Source organism: Trichechus manatus, unplaced genomic scaffold (assembly GCF_000243295.1).
Source record: "Trichechus manatus latirostris isolate Lorelei unplaced genomic scaffold, TriManLat1.0 scaffold00034, whole genome shotgun sequence".
In the NCBI taxonomy this organism is placed as follows: Eukaryota; Metazoa; Chordata; class Mammalia; order Sirenia; family Trichechidae; genus Trichechus; species Trichechus manatus.
In genome coordinates, this window is record NW_004443970.1 from 19,588,369 (window position 1) to 19,597,432 (window position 9,064).

General features: G+C 39.2%; 1 pseudogene; it reads right to left on the minus strand.

The window, feature by feature from the left end:
• LOC101351754 (40S ribosomal protein S20 pseudogene) overlaps positions 1-6,178 on the minus strand; it is a 135,825-nt pseudogene extending 129,647 nt beyond the window's left edge.
• Positions 6,179-9,064: the final 2,886 nt, after the last annotated feature.

Here is a 9,064-nt window from a genome sequence, read left to right on the forward strand (position 1 = left end):
AAATGAAATGGGCGACATTACAACAAAGAAAACTGAGATAGAGAATTATAACAGAATATTATAAAAAATTGTACTCCAACAAATTTGAAAATATAGAAGAAATGGATGAATTTCTAGAAACACACTATCTACCTAAACTAACACAAATAGAGGTAGAAAATCTACATAAACCCATAACAAAAGAAGAAATTGAAGATGTCATACTCCCAACAACAAAAAAGCCCCGGCCCAGGTGGCTTCACTGGCTAATTCTACCAAATGTTCAGGGAAGAGTTGACACCAATTGTACTCACACTATTTCAGTACATAGAAAAGGAAGGAATGCTTCCTAATTCATTCTATGAAGCCGTCATAACCCTGATATCAAAGCCATGCAAAGATATCACAAAAAAAGAAAACTGCAGACCAAATTCCCTCATGAAAATAAATGCATAAGCTTTTAATACAATTCTAGCCAACAGAACTCATAGCATATCATGATCAGGTGAGATTTATACCAGAGATGCAAGGGTGGTTGAACATTAGAAAAGTCAATCAACGTAATCCACCACATAAATAAAACAAAGGAAAAGAATCACATGATCACCTCAACTGAAGCAAAAAAAAAGGCATTTGATAAAATCCAACACCCTTTCCTGTTAAAAAATCTCAGCAAAATAAGAATAGAAGGGAAATCGTTTAACATAATTAAGGGCATACATGCAAAACCAACAGCCAACATTATTTTCAATGGAGAGAGATTGAAAGCATTCCCCTTGAGAATGGGAAAGAAACAAGGATGCTCATTATCACCACACTTATTCAATATTGTATTGAAAGTCCTAGACAGAGAAAGAAAGAAAGAGAAATAAAGTGTATCCAAATACATAAGGAAGAAGTAAAACTATCCCTGTTTGCAGATAACATGCTTCTATACATAGAAAATACCAGAGGTTCAGCAAGAAAGTTAATGGAACTAATAAAAGGGTTCAGCAAAGTGGTGGGGTACAAGATCAACATACAAAATTCAACTGGGTTCTTCTACACTAACAAGGAGAGTTCCAAAACAGGAAACGAAGAAAACAATACCATTTACAAAAGCCCTCACCTAACCGAGGATATAAAAGACTTACACAAGGAATACTACAAAATAATACTGCAAGAAACCGAAGAGACTGTCTTAGGCTGTTCTCTAGAGAAGCAAAACCAGTAAAGCTTATAAATATACATATAGAGAGGTTTCTATCAAGGAAATGGCTCGTGTGGTTGTAGAAGCTGGAACATCGCAAGTCCTTGGGTCAGGATAGAGGCTTCTCCTGATTCATGTAGCTGCAGTGGCTAACAAACCCAAGATTGGCATGTCAGAGAGCAGGGCTCTTGGTCACAGGCTGTGAAGATTTACGAATCCCAAGACTGGCAGGTAAGACCACAGGTAAGCTGCTAGCTCAAGTCCCAAGAACTGGAGGTCAGATGAGCAGGAGCCAGCTGCAGGATCCAGAGCAGGCAAAAGCCAGAACATCTACTTATATTCAGATGCAGGCCACATGCCCAAGGAAACTCTCTTTCAACTGATTGGCTACTCACAGCATATCCCATCATGGGGGTGATCACATATCAAATCTCAACAGAGAAGTGATCACAACATTAGATGACTGCCAAAACACTGAGAATCATGACCCTGCCAAGTTGACACACAATCTTAACCATCACAGAGATCTACATAAATGGAAAAATATTCCATCCTCATGGATTGGAAGACTTAACATTGTGACAATGTCAATACTACCCAAAGTGATCTATAGATATAATACAATCTCAATCCAAATTCCAACAGCAGTTTTTTGACAAAATGGAAAAAACTAATTTCCAACTTTACATGGAATGGAAAGAGGCCCTGAATAGCTAAAGCAATATTGAAGAAGAACAACAAAGTAGGAAGCCTCACACTTTCTGATCTCAGAACTTGCTATACAGCCACAGTAATCGAAACAGCCTGGTACTGGTATAGTGACAGACACATAGACTAATGGAACAGAATTGAGAACCCAGAAGTAAATCCACTCATCTATGGACAGCTGATCTTTGACAAAATATCTAACTCCATTCAATGGGCAAGAGACAGCTTCTTTAACAAATGGTGCTGGCAAAACTGGATATCCATTTGCATAAAAATGAAACAGGATCTATACTTCATACCATACACAAAAATTAACTCAAAATGGATCAAAGACCTAAATATTAAAGATAAAACTATAAAGTTCCTGGAAAATAATATAGAGATAAAGCTAGGGGTCCTAATTTTTGGCATAAATACAATAACAAACACAAATAAAAATGCATGAACAGCAGAAGATAAATTAGATAACTGGGACCTCCTAAAAATCAAATACTTATCTTCATCAAAAGACTTTACCAAAAGAGTAAAAGAGAACCTACAGACTGGGAAACATTTTTGGTAACAACATATCTGACAAACATATCTGTAAAATATACAGAAAACTTCAACAACTTAACAACAAAAAGACAAACAATCCAATCAAAAAAATTGGCAAAGAACATGAACAAGTACTTCACCAAAGAGAACATTCAGGCAGCTAACAAACACATGAAGAGATGCTATTAGAGAGATGCAAATCGAAACTGCAATGAGATACCATTCATCCCTGCAAAAATGGTGCTGATCAAAAAACAACAACAACAACAACAAATGCTAGTGAGGTTGTGGGTAACTGGAACTCTTATCCCTTTCAGAACCCTATTATTTTCTGCTTTAAATTTTTTGTTGATACCTTGTGTTTTTATTAATGGTAACATGCTGAATCATTGAGTGTGTCTGAATTTTTGGTAGTTAGTATGGATTTTTTTTCTTGCCCCCTCCCACAAGCCTGCTCTCAAAGATCTGTGGGACAATACATTGTCCCACTAAACTGAACCCCGAAAATCACAGAGTTCCCCCAGAGTCCACTCGGACATATGTGTTCCCACATAAAAATTTTCTGTTTTTACTACCAAAAATGCACATATCTCATACAATACCCTGTAGAAACGGTAATTTGCAGCACACACCCATATTTTAGATTTCAAGCAGTCAAAAAGTTCTCTGGCTAATGGCAGAATGCACTGTCGTTGGGAAAGCAGCTTCCAAAAAATCCTGAGAGCCGGAAAAGGTGAGTGGGAACCATATATCCCACAGATCCTGAAAAGGTTATACACTGCTGATGGGATTGTAAAATGGTACAAACACTATGGAAAACAGTATGGCATATCCTCAAAAAGCTAGAAATACAAATACCTTATGATCCAGCAATCACACTCCTAGGTATATATTCCAGAGATATAAGACCAATGACATGAATACACATATGCACACCCATGTTCATTGCGGCATTATTCACAACAGTAAAAAGATGGAAACAATGTAAGCACCTATCAATGGATGAACGGATAAATAAATTATGGTACATACATAGAATAGAATACTATGCAACAATAAAGAGTAACGAGTCCATGAAACATCTTATATCATGGATGAATCTGGAGGACATTATGCTGAGTGAAATAAGTCAAATACAAAAGGACAAATATTGCATAGTATCACTTTTATAAGAAGTCAAGAATAGGCATATGCACACAAAGCAGTGTTATTTAAAGGTTGCCAAAGATGGGAGGGGGGTGGAGGGGAATCACTTACTAGATAGTAGACACGTGTTAATTTTGGTGATGGGAAAGACGATACATAATATGGAGGAAGTCAGTACAAGTTGACCAAGATAAATGAAGACACTGAGAGGTACTCAAGAATAAAGGTCAACTACAGTAAATGTTATAACATACACAAGTTTGCAAAAATCGTAATAACAAGCAAAAAATATGTGAGTGGCTACATAGGTAGATATGTATGCTATATAGGTGTGGGAAGGTGTATGGGAGTACATGCCTATTCATATATAGGTTTATTTGTGGGCATATGCATATACATATTTATTTGAGCTGCAAGTATATGCATAAATACAGTAAAGAACATGGAGATACAGTTATTGATACTTTCTAGGCATATCCAAACACCTAGCAGAATTGATTTACCGGGTTTGAGGGCTCAGGACCATAGTCTCATGGGACAACTAGGTCAATTGGCATAACTTAGTTCATGAAGATAATGTTCTACATCCTAGTTTGGTGAGTAGCATCTGGGGTCTTAAAAAGCTTATGAGTGGCCATGTAAGATACAACTATTGGTCTCTTTCCATCTGGAGCAAAGAAGAGTGAACAAAACCAAAGACTCAAGGAAGAAATTAGTCCACGGGCTAATGGCCCACACGAACTACAGTGTCTTCTAGCCTGAGACCTGAAGAACTAGATGGTGCCCAGCTACCAGTACCAACCATTCCGACCAGGAACACAACGGAAGGTTCTCATTGGAATGGGAGAAAAATGTAGAACAAAACTCAAATTCATTAAAAAAAAAAAAATTCTGGACTGATAGAAACTAGGGGAACACCTGAGACTATCACCCTAAGATACCCTTTTAACCTGGAACTGACGCCACTCCCAGAGGTCACCTTTCAGCCAAATAATAGATTGGCCTATAAAATAAACAATAACACCCATGAGGAAGGTACTTCTTTAAACAGGCAGCTATAGGAGATCAAACGGTCAACATTTACCCAAAAGCAAAGATGAGAAGGCAAGGAGGGGCAGGGAAACTGGATGGATAGAAATGGGGCAGGTGGGGTGGAAATGGTGAGAGTGTTGACCTACTGTGGTGACTGTAACCAATGTCACGGAACAATTTATGTATGAATTGTTTAATGAGAATCTGATTTGCAGTGTAAACTTTCCAAAACACAATAAAATATTCAAAGAAAAATAAAACAATTGGAAGCAAAAGTGGAGGGTGTTCATCAAAGAATTATGCTGTATTTATGCTCTGAAACGAGTTCCTGGGTGGCACAAATGGTTAAGCACTTAGCTTCTAACTGAAAGGTTGGTGGTTTGAACCCACCCAGAAGCACCTCAGAAGAAAGGCCTGACAATCTACTTCTGAAAGATCAGTCACTGAAAACCCTGTGGTGCACAGTTGTGCTCTGACACACATGGGGTCGTCATGAGTCGTAATCGACTCTATAGCAACTGGTTTGGCTTTTTGGTATACTCTGGAATACTAAGGAGACATTACAAGAGGATGAGAGAGATACACATGAACTGACATCTGAAATGCCCTTTTAATTAAAAAAGGCAGGTCATGGAAGAGAATGTATGGTGTGATCCCATTTATTTAAAAAAATAACATATGTTTAGCTGTATTAATTTATGTATGTAGTGTGTAAGTGCATTGATGAAAGAATGGAAAAATATACACTCTGTTGTTATCAGTGGCTTCCTCCATAATTTGAAAATAAAATAATTTAAAATAAAAATCAAAAGGTTTTCAGGAAGGAGGGGTATTTGAGAGGTGACAGAAATATTCTAAAACCAGATTGTGGTGATGATTACACAGCTGTATAAATTTACTAAAAAGTATTAAATCATACACTTACAATGAGTGAATTTTATGGTATGTAAATTATACCTCAATAAAACTGTTCTTAAGATAAGCTTCCCAGGTGATTTTGATGTGCACCTAATTTAGAGAATCCCAGCTATAATATTCTTTCTCCCTTCCTTCCCTTTTTCCTGAATTTCACCTCCCTGTCTTAAGTGAATATGTGTTTATCTTTCTTTAGAAAAGTTGACAATAAAATCAAGAACACATAGTAAAAAATCAAATGTGTTAAACATTTCTAGAAAGTATTTATGACTTTGCGTATTTAAGGATTAGTGAAACGAAAGCATCCAATAACTTAAGAATTCCAACTCTTCCAAAATATTAATTCAACAAAATGTCTGACCTCGGGCTTTGCAATTGAGATCTATGGCTGAGTATCATCCTCAAAAAAACCATATCTTTGCATTTTGAAACATGGAGCTAAAAAATATCTGCCTCACAGAGATGTGTGAAATAACTGTTTGTATTGGATGGGAACCTACCATGTTCCGCCTGTCTGCCCTTCCCTGGTTCCCACTCAGAAAGGCTGACCATGGAGCTCACCCTCCATGTTTGTTGATCAGGGTGGGCCTTAGGCCTGTTGGCAGCTGACTTATAAGTTGGCAAGAGCCTGTGTGGTCGCTTGGGGTAAGAACTTCGAGTACCAAGAACCATGCTGCCTCCCTGAATCAATGAGATTCTCTCTCTGTGGCATTGGAAGCACCCAAGTACAGCTTCCCAGGTGATTTTGATATGCACCTAACTTAGAGGGGCAGTGGTGGTTCAGTGGTAGAATTTTTGCCTTCCATGTGAGAGACTAGGGTTCAATTCCCAGCCAATGCACGTCACGCACAGCCACTGTCTGTCAGCAGAGGTTTGTGGGTTGCTATGATGCTGAACAGATTTTAGCAGAGCTTCCAGACTAAGACTAAAATAGACTAGGAAGAAAGGCCTGGCAATCTACTTTTGAAAAATTAGGCAGTGAAAACCCTACAGATTACAACTGTCTGATTCCATTGCTCATGGTGTTACCATTAATTGGGGGTCGACTCCACGGCAGTTAACAACAACAAAAACTGCAGAGAATCAGTTAACGGCCCAAGCAGTGGAGCACTAGACTGGGGACTGCAGGGTATCCATTCAGTCATGAGCTGTCCTCAGATAACACAATATTGCTTCCCATGTGCCACACAATAGTCGTCTCAGTGTGGTCTGACCGAGTACCTAGTCCTTGTTTGTTCTCATTTCTTGAGCCATTTATGGAAAACTCCTCTTTCTTGCTGTAACCTGAGTGAGATGTTGCACCTTGCAGCTGGGTTTACCCAGCCCAAGAGGTGTCCAGCTCGGGGGTGCTCACTAACCATGGTGATCTGTCACTCATGCTGCCCTTAACGTGCATCCCAGGCTCTGTTTGAAACATGCTGCATGTGCCACCTCCTCGAATCCTCCCTCCACCATCCACTGCCCATTTGACCAAAACCAAGAAACCAAACCTGTTGCCATTGAGTCAATTCCGACTCACAGTGACCCTATAGGACTGAATAGAACTGTCTCATAGGGTTTCCAAGGAGGAGCTGCTGGATTTGAACTGCCAAACTTTTTGGTTAGCAGCCAAATGCTTAACCACGGTGCCACCAGGGATCCATTTGAGGTGGGTACTATTTCTACCATCATTCCATTTTAGAGACAAAGAAACTGAGACATAGTGTTATGGATTGAATTGTGTCCCCCAAAATATGTATTGGAATCCTAGCCCCTATATCTGTGAATGTAACTGTGTTTGGAAATAGAGTTTTCTTTGTTATGTTGATGAGGCTATGTTAGTGTAGACTGTATCCTAAACCGAGTAACTTCTGAGTTATGAAAAGAGCAGAATGGACACAGAGGCAAGCACAAATGGGGGAAGATACATGCCACATGAAGATCGCCAAGGAACTGAGAAAGGTCTGGAGACAAAGATCTTCTCCTAGAGCCTACAGAGAGAGAGCCTTCTCCTCAATTAGGACTTGTAGTCTCCTAAACATGAGAAAATTAATTTCTGTTCTTTAAAGCCACCCACTTGTGGTATTTCTATTACTGAGAAACTAAGACACATAATGAGGTTAGACACATAGTTAGGGAGTGGGGCTGGGATTGAAATCCAGGCAGCCTGGGCCAGAACCCTGTGCCCTAACCACTGTGCCATTGTGTTCTCAATAAATACTAGTTCCCTTTTCTTTCTCAGTGTTTCCCTATAACGCAATTCCTTAAGAGTCTCCCATCTGCTTGGGAGGTCAAACTAAGTCATTGCATAATCATTCTATTTGCCTTAAAGAACCTCCATCTCGCAGCAGTTTCTACCTTTTCTTTGGCTTCCTCTTTCCACTTGTGATTTGCATTACAGAGTAGCTCGCATTTCATGTGCCTTAACTCAAGTGAGTTAAATGTGCTCTGCCATAGAAAGAGGCAGAAAATAGAGAAGAAGTCAACAGAAGGACTATAGAGCCAATATCTGACCTATTTTATTTCTGGTGTTAAAAATAGATCTGACTTTAGAAGTACAAAGTGTAACTTGAGGGTCCATGGGGACTTTAATCATTCTGGTACAATTTTGCAGATAATTCCTCCATGAACATGAACTTTTTTTTTTTTGGTAAATGTAAATGTCTATGAAGAAGAAATACACATGGCTTCAATAACATCTATGTGAATGAGTTTAATTTTGGTACAAAAGAAAGACTCCGATTTAGAGGACCTTGGTTTTGGGTCCCTGTTCTGTCATTTGGCTTTGGATAGGTCACTAGAGTTCTCTGAGCACCAGATTTGTCATTTGTAAATGCTGTTATGGATTGAATTGTGTTCCCCAAAAAGGTATGTTGAAGTCCTAACTCCTGTACCTGTGGATGTTACCTTTTGGGGGGAGAATAGGGCTTTGCATTGGCAGATGTTTATCAGTTAAGTAACAAGGTCATTCAGGAGCAGGGTGGGTCCCAATCCTATATGACTAGTGTCTTATAGAAGAACAGGACATGCAGGAGGAAGATAGCATGTGAGGCTCTGTCTGTAAGTCAAGGAATGCTGTCAAATAAAAAACAATCCAGGTCTCAATAGTGAGAGGCTTTATTCGGAAAGAAAAGTGGGAAAGGGAGGGACTACTGTAATAGTGGAGGAGGCTGACTTCTACAACAGGGAGAACACTCTGACCATAAGATCTGCAACTGTCTCAAAGAGTTAGGCGAAAAAAAGTGGTTTCCTTTTATAGAGACTGAGAGTAAACAAGGCTAGAAAAAAGCCAGGTGTGGGAAAGTGGGTGACATCAGTGGATGGTAAGTCAGAATGTTTCATGCTTCGTTCAGCCTATTCTTCAGGAGTTGTTGTTGTTGTTAAGTGCCTTCAGGTTGGTTCCGACTCATAGTGGCCCTATGCACCACAGAAACAAACACTGCCTGGTCCTGTGCCATGCTCACAATCCTTGTTATGCTTGAGCCCATTGTTGCAGCCACTGTGTCAATCCTTCTCCTTGAGGGTCTTCCTCTTTTTCTCTGACCATTTGGAAGTAGGGTTCTATTTGTTATGTTAATG